The following is a 14,339-nucleotide window of genomic DNA, read 5'->3' on the forward strand; positions in this document are numbered from 1 at the left end:
AGCTTCTGGCTGTTTTGGTTACATGCAATCTGCTGTGCTTTGGATCCCTATAAATTGTAAATTAAGGTACTTTTTTCAGCCTTTAGAGATCTGTATTCTTTTCCCTAAAGGGAACACAGTCGGCTTATAGCGGTAAAGGAAGTTTGCATGCCAGTGATAAGGCATGCTCTCCTCTTTGGGAGGGCTTTTTTCTCTTTCACCCTTGCTCATCATGCTAGCAGCCATGTTTTCATGTTGCTGTGGTTTCATTGCTCATATTCCAAATACCTTACACATTTACTTTAAAATATCTAATACAGTTACGCAAATTGTTTTCCTTTTAATATTCAGCTTATTTATCCATCCATCCCCAGGCAGGAAATGTAGGAGCCCATGTTAAAAAGTAACAGGTGGTTGGAAGTTTGTAGTAGAATATATGGAGAACAACAATGAAAAGCTATAAATAACAGTGGATAGTAAGATAAAATTGGTATCTGCTTTGGGAACAAGCACAGAATTTATCATGCCCTGACAAAATTCTTTAAATCAGAAGCCGATATATTCTCAGATAAACTAAGTAGCAAAGCTAGGGTCCAGTCTATTTACAGTCAATCTGTCAAGGGGTTACAAATATCTTATTAAGAAGTTTTTAACTGGCATCGTTCTATTTGTAAACAAATAATATATTGTGTTAGCAGGGCACTTTATTTAGTAGCTCCTCAAAGAAAACAAGGCTAAATATTGCAGAAATGTTTTGCTATATTGGAACTGAGAAATCTCACAATGGAAATACTTACTAAGAAAAAATATAACCTAGAATAAGGTTTAGTCCTAGTGACCTTCTGGTTCCAACTTAACTTTCACAGCAGTTTCTCAGAAAATGTTTTGTCCCAGGATAAATCAACATTATCTCCAGCTGTTACCTTGAGCTTTGTAAGGCAGAGAGGTGATATACCTATCTTACTGCCTATAAAAGGTCTCTTAAGTGGAAGTGGGATCAGTTCCTCTCTTGTGACTTGCAACATTGGCCATACATTTTCTTAGAATAACTGCTGTGATTCTTGTTAGATAAATCTGCAGTCCCTCAGGTCGTAAAAGACTCCATCTTTTCGCATGTGTCTGAAGAGTGGCTCATAATAATCTCTGGTCCTCTCTATTTTTGTTTTTTCCAAACAACCCATCTGAGCAAAACATAAGCACCCATATGCAAGTTTAAAAGAAATCTCTTTTTTTTTCCTGCATCCCCCCTGCTAAAACCTTTACTCACATGCTACACAGTTCACACCATGATTATTACACTTTCTTCATAGGTGGTTTAATGAAGCACACCTTTACCCTCTCTAATCCATCCAGATGGCTGCAGCAACCACCTTTACTGTTTCTTCACACTTCTATCTTTTCCTGAATCAAATCCAACCTCCTTGCTGCCACCTTCAATACCTTCAGCAATTTGGAGGGCTCCCCATGACACTGCCTCACCCAGCCCCAGCTCTCCCTGGACATTTTCTTCCCTCACCCTATCCTCCTTTCTTGCCTTAGGGAGCCACACTTCCATTAAAAAACTGCTTTCTGTCTCCGGATAGGTAAGCTACCAGTTTTTAAATGTATTTAGCTGCTTTAGCATAGGCATCTGTCCTTTCACCCTGCACTCCGACCTTTCTTTACTGCCATCCTGCTCAGTCTAGTCAGAGGAGCTGGAAGGCGGATTAGGGGGGAAGCAGCACTAGAGGGGAACAATTCTGGGTTATTATGAGCTCTGTGCTGAGATGAACTGGCCTCTCACCCAGCTTCTGCTTGATACCCGTAGGAGCTTGGCTGCCAAATGTGCACCTCTGAGAGAAGTTCAGCATCTGAGCAGAGAAGAAAGAACTGGGTGGCTGGGAACAGGGAGAACAAGACAGACCATTTTTCTAGACACAAAGAGCTGCTGTTGTCCCAAGCCTGTATAGTAGCCATCACATTAGTCTCCTTACTTTCCTCTGATGTATTCTAGATTAAGGGAAAGTCCAGGGAATGCAGCGTAAGAAATGCAAATAAAAATGTCTTTCTAAACTTCCTTCTCTCATGTACTGCCTGCCAAAGTTCTCTCTCTCCTCCTTTACTGTTTTGCCTATGGAAGTGTTTTATGCTTTTATCTTGCCCTTCTGGTAAAAGAAGAAGTACTTGCTGTGAGTTTACATAACTTGCCTTTTACTGCTCTTGAAATTAATGTGGAACTTGGTCTTAATTAGACTCTTAGTAAAAGTCCTGTTCTAAGAACCACTGAAATACCTGAATAGCATTAAGCTTACGAATATGTCTACTGAGTTCCTGCTCTGCTGAGTCAATCAGTGTTGGGTATTCAAAGCTGATTGCATTGCTGGACCTATGGGCAGGTAAGTACTGAGCACCCAAGTAAAGATGGAGTAGCAGGGAAATGACTCTATAAAACCATGAAATAGGTTTTAATTTAGCTGTAGGTAGATTCTCTGCCTGTGGAAGACAAAGACCTTTGATCTGAGGACTGATAGTTGTATATGGGCCACTTTGCTCCTGCGTCAAGATTTTACCATGTAACTAAGTGACAGGCCTCATGGCATCAGAGGTTCAGGCTGCAATTTAAGATCTAGTGAATTACTCATGTTACTGAGTGGCTCCTGCATCATACTGGAGTGCCTTTACCCCACTAGCTTTGGTGGAGGGGAAGGTTTTTAGTAGGTTGCCCTTGGAAATCCAATTCCTCAAAACACAGGATCATAGAGATGTTAACAAATGCGTGAAACCTTATGGAAGAATTCTGATTCATTAAGTACTCTTCATGCTTTTACAGAGTATCAGTTTTAAAGAGCATTTGGAAAACGGGCTTGGGAAAGATACTCAACACTGCACTTAACTGGAGATCAGCCTGGAACAGTTAATCAGTGCAAGGAAACAACCTGGATTACTGATCACCTGTTGGGCAACTGCAGACCTTACTGGTTGGATGTTACCAGTCAAAGGAAGAAGGGATGAATGGAGCATTTTCATGGAAATGGTGCTGGTGACAACGTTTTTCATTCTGTCTATAAAGGGATTTCACAGCAGTTGGCACTAATGTGGAAAGTTCATCTGCAGAAAACTAAAAATGAATTGAACTTAAAATAAATGAACTAGGAAATTGGTGGAAGAAATAGCAGTGGGTCAAAACCCCATGTTTTTCACATCTCTGCCATTTGGGTTAAATCTTCAGGGCCTTGTCTTGAGGATGAGACTGGGCAGTTTATGTGGCTAATGTTGACTATAGGACCTTAGTTTCTGTGGTCAGCAGCATCCCAAAGACTCATGTGCTTCCCTCCATTTAATTCCATAGCCCAAATGGCTGAGTACTAATTTTCAGCTGAGTGAAGCAGAGGTGGCCTCCAGCTAAAGTCCAGAGCAATGTTCAAACTACATCTTCGTATCAGGACACTCCTGCCCTGTGTCTTAGGGGTGAACATGGAGGAGGATCTGTGTCTGCCTGTGTTTAGACCAAACTTGTGAGAATGCAATGGAAGGAAAGAAAAGCAGAGGCTCTTTTGAGATCAGCTGTGGTAAAAACAGCTGGAATTCTGGTTTTTGTTTGAACATTGCGAGTTACATCAGAACTTTCCTCTTCTGATGCTGCATTTGATCCAGAATCAATACAGAGAAGACAGGTTCTGAGGCAGAAGCCTAAATCCAAACAATCTCTGTCTGCCCCTCGGCTGGCAGATCAGCCTGGCAATTTAACTCATTTCGTCAAGTGAGGTGGACAAGTGGAGAGAGATTTAGGTCGAGGAGAGATTGGAAAGAAAGAAATATTGCAAGTTAAGTGGTGTCTGAAGCCATAGGAAACTCTGGGGAAACAGACAAAACGTAGAAGAGCAGCAGAGGGATAAAAATGGTGAAGTTCTCTAGAGAAGCCAAAAAAAGTACTTTTTATTTACTGGAAAATGGATGGGTAAAAGCTAAGTCCCACAATCCCTTACTCATGCAAGGAATCCTGTTGACTTGAATACTTGTGTAAAAGTATTTCTGTGGGTAAGGATTTGCTGGACTGCCTCCAAAAACGGGTTAAGGTTGATGTTTTCACAGAGAAGGCAGTCTTCCGTATGCCACCCGCGGTAGTAAATGACAATCATGGGACAGATTTTACTGGACACACAAAATAAATAACCCCCTCCCTCCTTGACCGAGTGCTTGGGAGGTTTAGGGTAGCAGAGGGATAACAGGAAGGTGACTCAATGAACTGGGAGGCAGGGTAGGTAGTTATGACTCTTTGGCCCTGCTCAACGCAGACCCTCTGCCTGCGAACGCTGTTGCCAGCACAAACTTGCACAAGTTGTTTTGGCTTGCGGCCTAGAACAACACGGGGCTGTTTTTTCCCTTTTGTGTTAGACTCTGTTGCACTGGGACAATGTGGGGTTTTTAATTTTATAGGCAGGAGGAAAAATGCAACTTTTTTTCTTTTTTCTTCTTTTTTTTTTCTTTCTTTTTTTTCTGTCATTCTTACTTTGGTGTGTGGTGGTGCTATGAAGCCGAATCAGCAATTATTTTATTCTAGCATCAAGTTTTTGTGCAAAGGGCACAGGAGGCAGCTGTGAGTGACCCGAGCACCTGCAATGGTTGTGGATAACAGGCAAAAAAACCCTGGTACGCTGGCACTGCTCCCTGCTCATGGCACCAAGGAGCCGAGCTGCAAATCCTTCGCTTGTCCAGGTGTGCCTGCATGGGCATGTGCAAATCTGTGCGCAATCTTTTCCACAACTTAAGCACATCCAGCGGATGTTCTTATCCCCCGCCAGGAGCTGGATTGCTGGGAATCCTCAGGAATTTTGCAGAAGGTGCCGCCGCGGTGCCGTGGAGGCTCCTCACGTGCTGAACACCAAGCAGGTGCCCGCTGAATCGGGACCTAAATGGTTAATTTTCAAGTGGCTTCTTAGAGCAGATGTTCCCATGTGTATCCCCTCCTTCCCTTTTCTGACACATTTCCTACACAAACAGCAGATTGCATTGCTGCTGTCCTTTTGATCTGCGGGAGGGGGAGGAAAATCCCACACAAATGATATTAGTTCTCTTTTCAGGCAGCTTGGTGGCGGTGCGTACGGGCATGTGCCTCCCTCCCACCTCTCACTGCCCAGATGTCTTTTCTGGGACTTTCCTCCCTCGTCTCCATGTGCTTCTAGAGCTTCTTTTAAGGTTGCTCACCTTAGTGCGTGCAATGAGGTTGGCAGGAGGCAACGTATGGAAAGATTGTTATTGCAAAACAGTGCTGTCTCTGTAAATAAAACAGCTGGCATAAAGGTTGATTGTCCACCTGCTACGTTGCTGGTGTCCATGTGGCGCCCAGCATTGCGTGTCTGTGCTCCTCATGGTCTCTGGCTAGGTGAGGCTCGTGGCTACAACAAGCAGGAGGCTGTCCTTGAGTTTGTGTCCTAGAATTCCCGACTGCAGTGTCCAAACTCCTATGCAGACCTGCACCCCAATGTATCCTCCAGCGGATGGCACAGCAGCAGCTCTTACAGCCTCAGCATGAGATGGCTCTGGGAGACACCTACGGAACTGGCATCAGTGTGGGCAGCTCAGCCCTCCCCTCTTCCTTCCAGCTTAAGAACTTGGGACACCAGGGAAGTCTAGCAAAGTGGCAGATCCAGGTTGTTTAAAAGGAGGCAATCCTTTATAGAACTCTAGTTGAGCTGTGGACCTCCTTGCCATGGAACCTTCTGGGTGCTAAGACTGTGCATAGTCTTGTAGCACTCCTAGAAAATATCACGATGAACAGGTTTGCCAAAGGGTGTTAAACACAGTACACCCTTTTTAGCTTAGAAAGCAGAAGTGTTGGCAGTGCGAAGAATATTCTGAGGAAGTGCCACTGTTTGCTTGCCCTGTTTTTCCATTCATCCCTCCATTTCACAGGTGTCTTTATTGGAAAGAAGATATTACATGAGGTCTACCTTTGGTCTGACCCAGGATGGCCACTTTTATGTTCTCATCTCTAGATCAAGGCAGCAGAGAGAACTTGCATTCCTTCTGCTGCTGCTGGCAGCTCCAGAAGCTCTGCACATGTATGGTGGAGATCATGGAGATAGGTGTGGCAACTACTGATTTTTCTAGCTTCTTGCTCCTTGCTTTCATTTGACTGGTCTGGAAAAGGCAAATGGTTCTGCCTGGACTCTTTCCTAGAAAGACTAGATATCTTCATTACTGGGATAGTTAAAGTTGGCCTTGCTACGGAGCCATGTGGCTGCACCGATATGAGGCAGGAAGCATGTGTGAACGAGCCTCATGTTGGGCTGGCCACCACTGAGAAATCTAAACACAGTCAGCGGAACTCCAGAAATTGGATCTTCTTCATTTTATTTTTATCTTCGTCCCCTGCTCTAATATCATCATGATTTCTAACCCCCAGCAGCAGGTTTTTTTTGCATCAGAGTTCTCCCTTGCTGTTTTTGGAGGCTTCGATAAAAGACACCCGATTATTATAACAAAGATGGAGAAGCCCAAACGTGACATTGTGACCAGCCAAAGCAGCAAGCCAGGCAGTGACTGGTTGAAATGCTGTAAATAACAAATTCTTTCAGACCAAAAACAGTTCCAAAGACTCTCAGTGTGTTTGCAGATGTTGTTCATATAGAAGGAGAGTCAAATATCATCAAATAACCCTTAAGTCTGAATTGCTGTCTCATGTAGGGAGGATACATTAAGCCTCACACTTTCTTTCCCTTGCTTGTTACTAGAACCAGGCAAACTGCATCAGCCATTTCATTTGTCCAATTTAGCCCTTTCTTTTGTAGTTAAAGTTGTTAAAATTGCTCAAGAATATGCAATGAAACCATATTTGTGTGGTTTTTCATAGGCACATAAACAGAGGAGTAAATACATGGGCAGCATGGGTGCCGGCAAAGGGCCGAGCGGGGCCTTCACGCTCCCAGCGCCTGCACGGATGTCCCGGGAACACGAAAACCAACCCCGGCCGATCTAGCCCAGACCTCTGCATCAACTGTGCAAAACATATGCCTAGCAGCAAGAAACACCAGTGGGAAAAGGAAAGTACACGCTTTTCACACTTCTGAAAAGAAGCGTGCAGGTTGTTTTTCTCTCACGGTGTTCTGAATGCAGCAGCTTTTCCAGCAATGCTTCTGACATTTCTTCAATTGTAATTTTCTGATATTGTTGCATTTGCCGAGTTTTTGATGTTTCATGTTTTACCATCACTCCAGGTAAAAAGAGGAGAACTGCCTAGTTGTCTTTTTTTTTTTTTCCATTTACATTTTCTTACTATTTTTCTATTCTATTCTAACTCATCAAGCCAACTCTTACTTCAAAACATGCAAGAGTAGAAAAGCTATGATTTTGCTGTCCTTTTGTCTCCCTGTAACTTTTCTATGATAGATAGAGTGATGTGAAGTTAGAGGGTGAAAAGAAAAGCAATCGGGAAACCGGGGACAAACAAGTCCCTCCCACTCTGGTATTTCCCCAATATCTTTCATTTTATTTTGCTTGGGATTGGGAACAATAGGAAAGAGAATTATTTATCAGCTAATCCTGGTAATTAAAAGTCCTTTGTGAATGCCTGAAATAAAGCTCATTTTGAGTTAGTTTCCACAAGTATTGGGTTTAATTGCTATTATATTGTTAGGACTATTAAAAATGGGGTGGATTGCTGCACGTTGCAGCCCGCCGTGTTTCGGCTTTGCCCTTTGGATTGCCCTGCACCACCGAGCACGTTATGCAGCGACGGAGCCAGGAACAAGGAGGTGCCTCGCTGCTCGTAGAACTAGTGTGGCTGCCCCATAAGCAGGGAAATGTTTCTACCTCCACCTGAAAAGATAATATTATCAGGCTGATGGCATTGCTTGTAGGATATATTTATGCAGCGTGCGTCCATATAATTTTTACCTTTTCTGAGCTTATAAACCCATGGCAGCCCTTAGGCTCAGTGGTCTTACATGCAACAGGGCTCAAATTCTTTCCTTTTAACATCAAATCATTCATTACTGTGTAATTTATTCAAAGTCTGCAGCCCGGAAAATAAGAAATGCCGATTGTGCCAATAATATAATCACATGTGGGGCTTAATCCTACAAACATGTAAAAGTAAAGTTATTTACATATCTAAGTCTGCTGCATACAGCCATTTGAATGTAAACTCTCAGCCTGAGTTTGCGTCTGTACAGTATTTAATGCAAAAGGTTTGATCCAGCCTGGGGTCTTTCTACTTAATGTATAATAATTATTATAATGAGGGTATTAATGATTTGTTTGTGTGCTGTTCTTAAATCTAGTGCCAGATATTATATAGAATGTGTATCTGGGAAGAATTTAGCCCTTAGTATTTTATATCTGTAATAATCCATGACTGAGTTGCTGGATTCCATCTCATTTGTATATGCCATATTTTTTTCCAGAACATCTGTTTAAACCCACACTGGATAGCTGCCAGATTAGTGGAAAGGATATGGTATAAAGAAGACTTTTGTTTCCTCTGAGCAAAGAGAAAAAATAAGTTACAAGTTGGTGCATATTGCTGAGAAGAAGCAACTTTTTCTCTCCAGAAGCAGATGTCCTGTAGTGTTTGAAAATGAAATGTTTTTGTATCTTGCAGGCAAAGGTTCTGCGTTTCAACAATATTGATTGTCAGTTAGTACAGGCTGTCAGCCCGCCGTGGTTAACCTAGCAGTTGTTTGAGAGACAATCATGAGCAATTAAGAATCACATTTCGCAGTTCCAAATGCATCCATATTGCCACTTTATTCAAAATCCTTTTTTTTTTTTTTTCATGTTAGAAAGAGAGGAGGAGTTTTCTTTTTTTGCTCCCTGCCAACCATCTTTTCATTGCTGGACAAATTAAAAGAGATATATATTGCTCATAAACTTGCTGCAGTTTCTTGATTAAAATCTTACATGGAGCACTCCTTTCAACATCAATCTATAATAATAAGGAGCTCGCAGGCTGCGCTCCATTTCTTGGTACCGTGCCTGAGCTGCACAGCACTAGGCAAGCATCAGGGAGAGATTCAGCTGCAGAGCAGACAGCACAAAGAGAAAAAGCATTCTTCACGAGGACAAAACGTTGTGATTTGAGATGGAGAAGAGAGTAGGAATATTAAAAACATGGAGAGTCAAGTGCTTCACAGCTGAAGTTACGGAGTGCTGGCTATGCAGGAAGTGTGACAACAGATGATAGTAGCAAGGTAGCGGAGTTAAGTGTTGAAGTCAGCCCGTTACACCCAAAGGCTTTGCTAGCTGGTGGCCTGTTGGAGGGGAAGATCTGTGACAGCAGGTCTGGGTAATCTGCTGCCATAAATCAATGTGTTACTCTGCCTGTGCCAGGCACCGCATAGAAGCCATCACACGCACCTTGACTGGCAGTTTCAGTCCAAACACTTAGGAGCCATCTCAACCTCACAAGCTGACATGAGTCAGAAGAACTTTAGGCAAAGATGAATCCTGCCTTCTTTGCTAGGACTTTTCTGAACAAGATCGTTTTCTGAAAAACTACAAAATCCATGAGTTCCTCTGATGGAGAGGAGAGAGCACACCTCTGGCAACCTCAGAGTTGATTCTTATGACTGGTGCATCGCTGCAAAAGGGTTTCTCAGCTCTCCAAACCTTGGAAACCCTTCCCACACACCTCTGCCAGCCACATCCCCACAAAATCCAGGCATGGACTGGGTCAATAAGGTTGATAGTACTGGGACCTGGAGCGGCATAGGCTTATTGTCAGGAATACAGACCTTGCAGAGCACAGTAAGTTCAGCTTTATACATAGGAAAGTTTAATACGCGTAAACTTGCAAGCAAAACAACATAAATCCATCAGAGAACTTCAGATTTCCTACAAAAGCAACTAGTAGAAAATGTCTGTACACACCACAAAGCTCACTCTAAGAGATCAGAAAGGTTCCCGGGTGCATCATGCAGGTTGCTTCTGATCCTGTCTAGAGAAGAAATTTCTTTCCCAGTCTGTGTTCCCTGCATCCCATCATCATTAAAAAAAAGTCTGGACAACATCAAAGCAGAGCAAACCAACAACATGACAGGCAGCTCAGGAGTGATTTGAATGTTCCAAACAATACCCAAAGAAGAAAAAAGAGGTTCTTCCCTCAAAAGATCAGCTCACATTTCCAATATTCAAAACAGAAAATAGTGTCTTAGGAGAAAGCAGTGGGTCTTAGAATTGTTTTGGATGATCTGCACAACTTCACATCACTTTGATGGGCCTGTTGACTACAGAGGGACCAGAAGGTGCCAATTGTCCCGTGGCCAACCTCTCTAAGTCACCACTGAAAGGGATGCGAGGGGTACTTCAGAGCTCATACCTTGCTGTAAATAGTTCAGAGAAAGGCAAAATCGAATTCTGCAATGCCAACAACCTGATGTTGCCTAGAAGCTTTGCTTCTTTCTAATCCACCCCTCAACCAATTCCTTCCCTCCTGTATCTCTCTGATGTTTGGCATAGATTTGTGGCCTCTGTGGTTGAAGTTGCAGCTCCATGCTAAGGCAGATGAGGGAAAAAGTCCCATAACAGCTTTTGTTTAAGATGCTTTCAGCATGAAAATAGGTGCAGTGGGGAGACACAAGTGTTCTACATGTTGCTTGTGAACCAGCAGAAACTGGTGCATGCAGTACTTGGTGTGTTTGTTACAAGAGGGAGGTATTTCAATGCTGGCATAGCAGCACTGGAGTATTAATAAAGCGAAACCTTCATGATGTAGGATCTCAGCAAAAGCACTTCGTAAATTATCGACAATTCTGGGCAGCAATACCAGAAAATGAAAGGTGATGAAAATGGGGAATCACAAGAAAAAAATGGAAATTATGTAGCTGAATAATATTGAGAAACTAACTCACGCACTGCAATGTGTACATGTTATGATACTGAGTTTGGTATTAGTGTAAAAGTGAAGAGTTTCATGTTTAGTAAGGCTTTGTCAATTCAAAACTTAGATTAAAGGATTTGTGTGCAGTAGCTCTCTGACCTTCATTGCAAACATAAGTTTGTGGTTTCACGATCACATTTTCCTATTTTTAAAACATGTTTTCTCTGCGTTCTTGCTTTGTGAGAAAGACACTGAAACTGCAAGAGAAACTAGCTACCCTGACAGAAAAACTCAAATGGGTTTATATATGACATGCGAACAACGGAACAAAGTAAACACCAACAAAAATAGAAAGCGATATTTTATTTTCTCTCTGATCTTTCATTTTTAGGTGATATTTGTGATTAAGAGGAGCTTCTAACATTTTAGACAGAAAGAGCTTTTTTAACCAACTGATGTAATAGAGAGTTCAGGTATTAGCATGCAGCGAAGCAATATCTTACGCTTGCTGACAGCAGGCTATGAAGATTTGTGTATTTAGGGCTCTGCCCTGAAACAAGCAAGGACTGTGGATAAATGCATTTATTTAATTAAAGGGACTGCAGAAGATCTTGGTATTGTACTAAACAGCTAAATGTTCTACCTCTTGGAAACTAGTTCTAGGTTTAAATACTCTGGAAAATAAAATACTGTTTCCCCTGCCCCCTCCTAATTTTGCCCTCGATTTGAAGAAAAGCTTTCTATCAAGTGTTTTAAACTGTGTGAGATGTCAAATATCCAAATTACCATAATTTATTATCCCCAGACTCTTGATTCTAATATCAGACACGTAATCTATGGTCTGTTTTCAGAAAGCGACTTGGTCTCCTGCTAATCTCAACCAAAATGTTGACGCTGACTTTAACTAAACATACTAGGCTATAATTACATTTTACACTGATGCATAAAATATTCATATCATAATAATGACTGCATACATGCAATCATACAATATCATCATCATAAACACTGCTCAGATATATATGTTATTTGCAATGCTTATACCTTGTGCATATAAATATATATTAATTAGAACTGAAAGTAATTGCTACATGGTCAATAACAGCTGAGAACATTAGGCACTGCTACTGAATTATGCCTTCAAAGACAATTTTTAAATGACATTTGTTTTCAAATTGTGGGTCAGCTTATTTGTCCAGCTATGATAATATTTTTTCCAATGAAAAGAATAATGTTTATACTAATTGTCATGAGAATGTCTAAGCGTTTTCTGTGACTAGTAATCAAATTAAGGAGTTGAAAGTGTTTTTAAGTATACCAATGTTAGTCTATTTTCATATTTAAAATTGGCCTTTCCCACAGCTCATTCAAGTTTATGTTCTAGCCACATGTCCCACAGATAAATAAGCAGATGCTCTGTATAAAGAGTTAGATCATATTCTGAATGAGCGAGGAACATATGTCATCATTAAGGGAAGTTTCTGTGCCAATGCTGGCATTAAGGTACAGGAAAGAAAACAAGAAAGAACTTGAAATAGAGCAACACAATCCCAAGAAATGTCAAAAACTGAAAAGAGGTTATTTTCATAAGAACTGGCAAGAAAAAGTTTCTTGGCATTTTTTTTTCTGTGAAACAAAAGAATAGCAAGAGATTTTTTATTATTATTATTATTTTAAATGACCTCTGTTATTGGCAGTTTTAGGCTGAAACCAAAATAAATATTTTTCAGCCCAATATGCCAAACTCTAAGTTTTGTTTTGAAAAGAGATTTTTGTGAGGGATTTTAACTGCCCGGTTTTCCAATTAAAAAACTGAAAAAATCAGTATAACTGGAATTTCCACAGAATATGTTTCTCTGTTGAAGATGTAATTTTTAAATTAAAAATTTCCATTGATTTTTTTACCCACTGCTGATGAAATAAGAATATCCAGATACAGCTGATGAGATATTTACTTTCTGCCTGAAACTAGATAACATTGCTTTTAATTTTACTGTTGCATTGCATGCAATATGGAATGGAAAGACAGTTCATGCCCAAGAGATCATTGTATAAATATAGATATTTTATTTATAAAATGTGTAGCATAAGGGTTTTTTGATAACATGTAGAGATTTTTCTTTTTTTTTCAGAGAAAAATACTGTACAAAATACATGACAGAGATTTCTGATGAACTCATATGATGGAAAGTATCTAATGCTCTCTAAGCAGAAAGGGTCCTGTATAGCCCCAGATTCAGGTCTAGGCTTATCTAAGGGAAAAACCTGCCTAGCGCTTCTGGTTTAGGAAAGAAACATTACAGTGGAAGTTGTAGGAAGGCTGTTTGTAGCAGAATTCTTCATACCAACAAGGTCTGTGCTATTCCTTGCCAGCAATTGTGCAACTGCTCAGGCCCTGTCCTTCGTTGTGTGCCAAGTGAGGCTGTTCTGCTGAAGATCCCCCCCATGGACCAGTCCCTGCCTCTGTGTCACCAACACTTGGGAGAGAAGGAATAAGGGCAAAGCGAAGCCCCTTCCAGCTGGACCTACGAGACTCTCTATAGAGTAGAAAAAGACACAGGCAGGTAGGTTGGATGGTTCTGCTCTCCAGCTCCAAAGCAGCCTGAGGTTGCCCACAAGCTGAGAAGAGCCTTGCTGGGTTGAAGGCAGCCAGCGAGCACTGGCAGCGCCTCTGCAATTGGGTACGTTCCTACCTCGCTGAGACTCCTTCATTTATGTGACAGTTTGTGGGAAACATCTGGCACGGCATCCGGCTGCCATGTCTCCAGCTATAGAAAACTGAGAACTATCAAAGCAGACACCAGGGACAACAAAATGCATTTTCAGATGTTGCCAAGGCTCATTCTCTTCTTTTAGCCACCAGACCAGTGTGAGGGGAAATCAGTTAAAGCTAGTGAAAGACAGGCTAAAGATAGTCGGAATGTTAGTAAAAAAGAAAAAAAAAATCACTGTCCCAAGACAATCTCGGTGAACCAGGTCTCTGGCAGCTCTCCTCTTCGCTCCATCACTGTGACTCTGGGCAGAGTTGTTTTTCTTGTGCTTGCCTCAGTTTCAGTCTCCAGAAGAGGGGACCTGTATACTGCTTTGGTCGTGTGTTTTGGTATTTATCAATACAGCCCAGAAGAGCTAAACATAATTCTGGCCTGTCTGGCTCCCTGGCTGACTGTACATATCTTTTGATGATAATCTAACAACTAAAGCTAAAGTAAGACCAGAAGTTGGAAGTGGAAACTTGAAAGGGCCAGGTGATGACCTACCACAATGTTTTACCAATGACCATGGTGGATTCTCCATGGTAAAATATCCATAAGAGGGCTGGGTGCTTTTCTGACATTAAGAGTACAGGTTCTAGAGGGCTAGGACTGTGTCTTAAAATTTGGTTTTCGTTCATCCAACACCTGACCTATTTGCCACTAGGAAATAAAGATAACATTATTAGGTGAGGGAGAAACAGATCATTTCTTTCTTCTTTCATCTGAGTCATGCAGGGCTCAGATACACGATTCCTGGAAGCGAACAAGCTACCTCCTGCCATCTGCAACGTGGTATCTATGCGGGTACT

The sequence above is a fragment of the Tinamus guttatus genome, unplaced genomic scaffold (assembly GCF_059628265.1).
Source record: "Tinamus guttatus ecotype Peru unplaced genomic scaffold, ASM5962826v1 Tinamus_guttatus_pri_ptg000048l, whole genome shotgun sequence".
NCBI lineage: Eukaryota > Metazoa > Chordata > Aves > Tinamiformes > Tinamidae > Tinamus > Tinamus guttatus.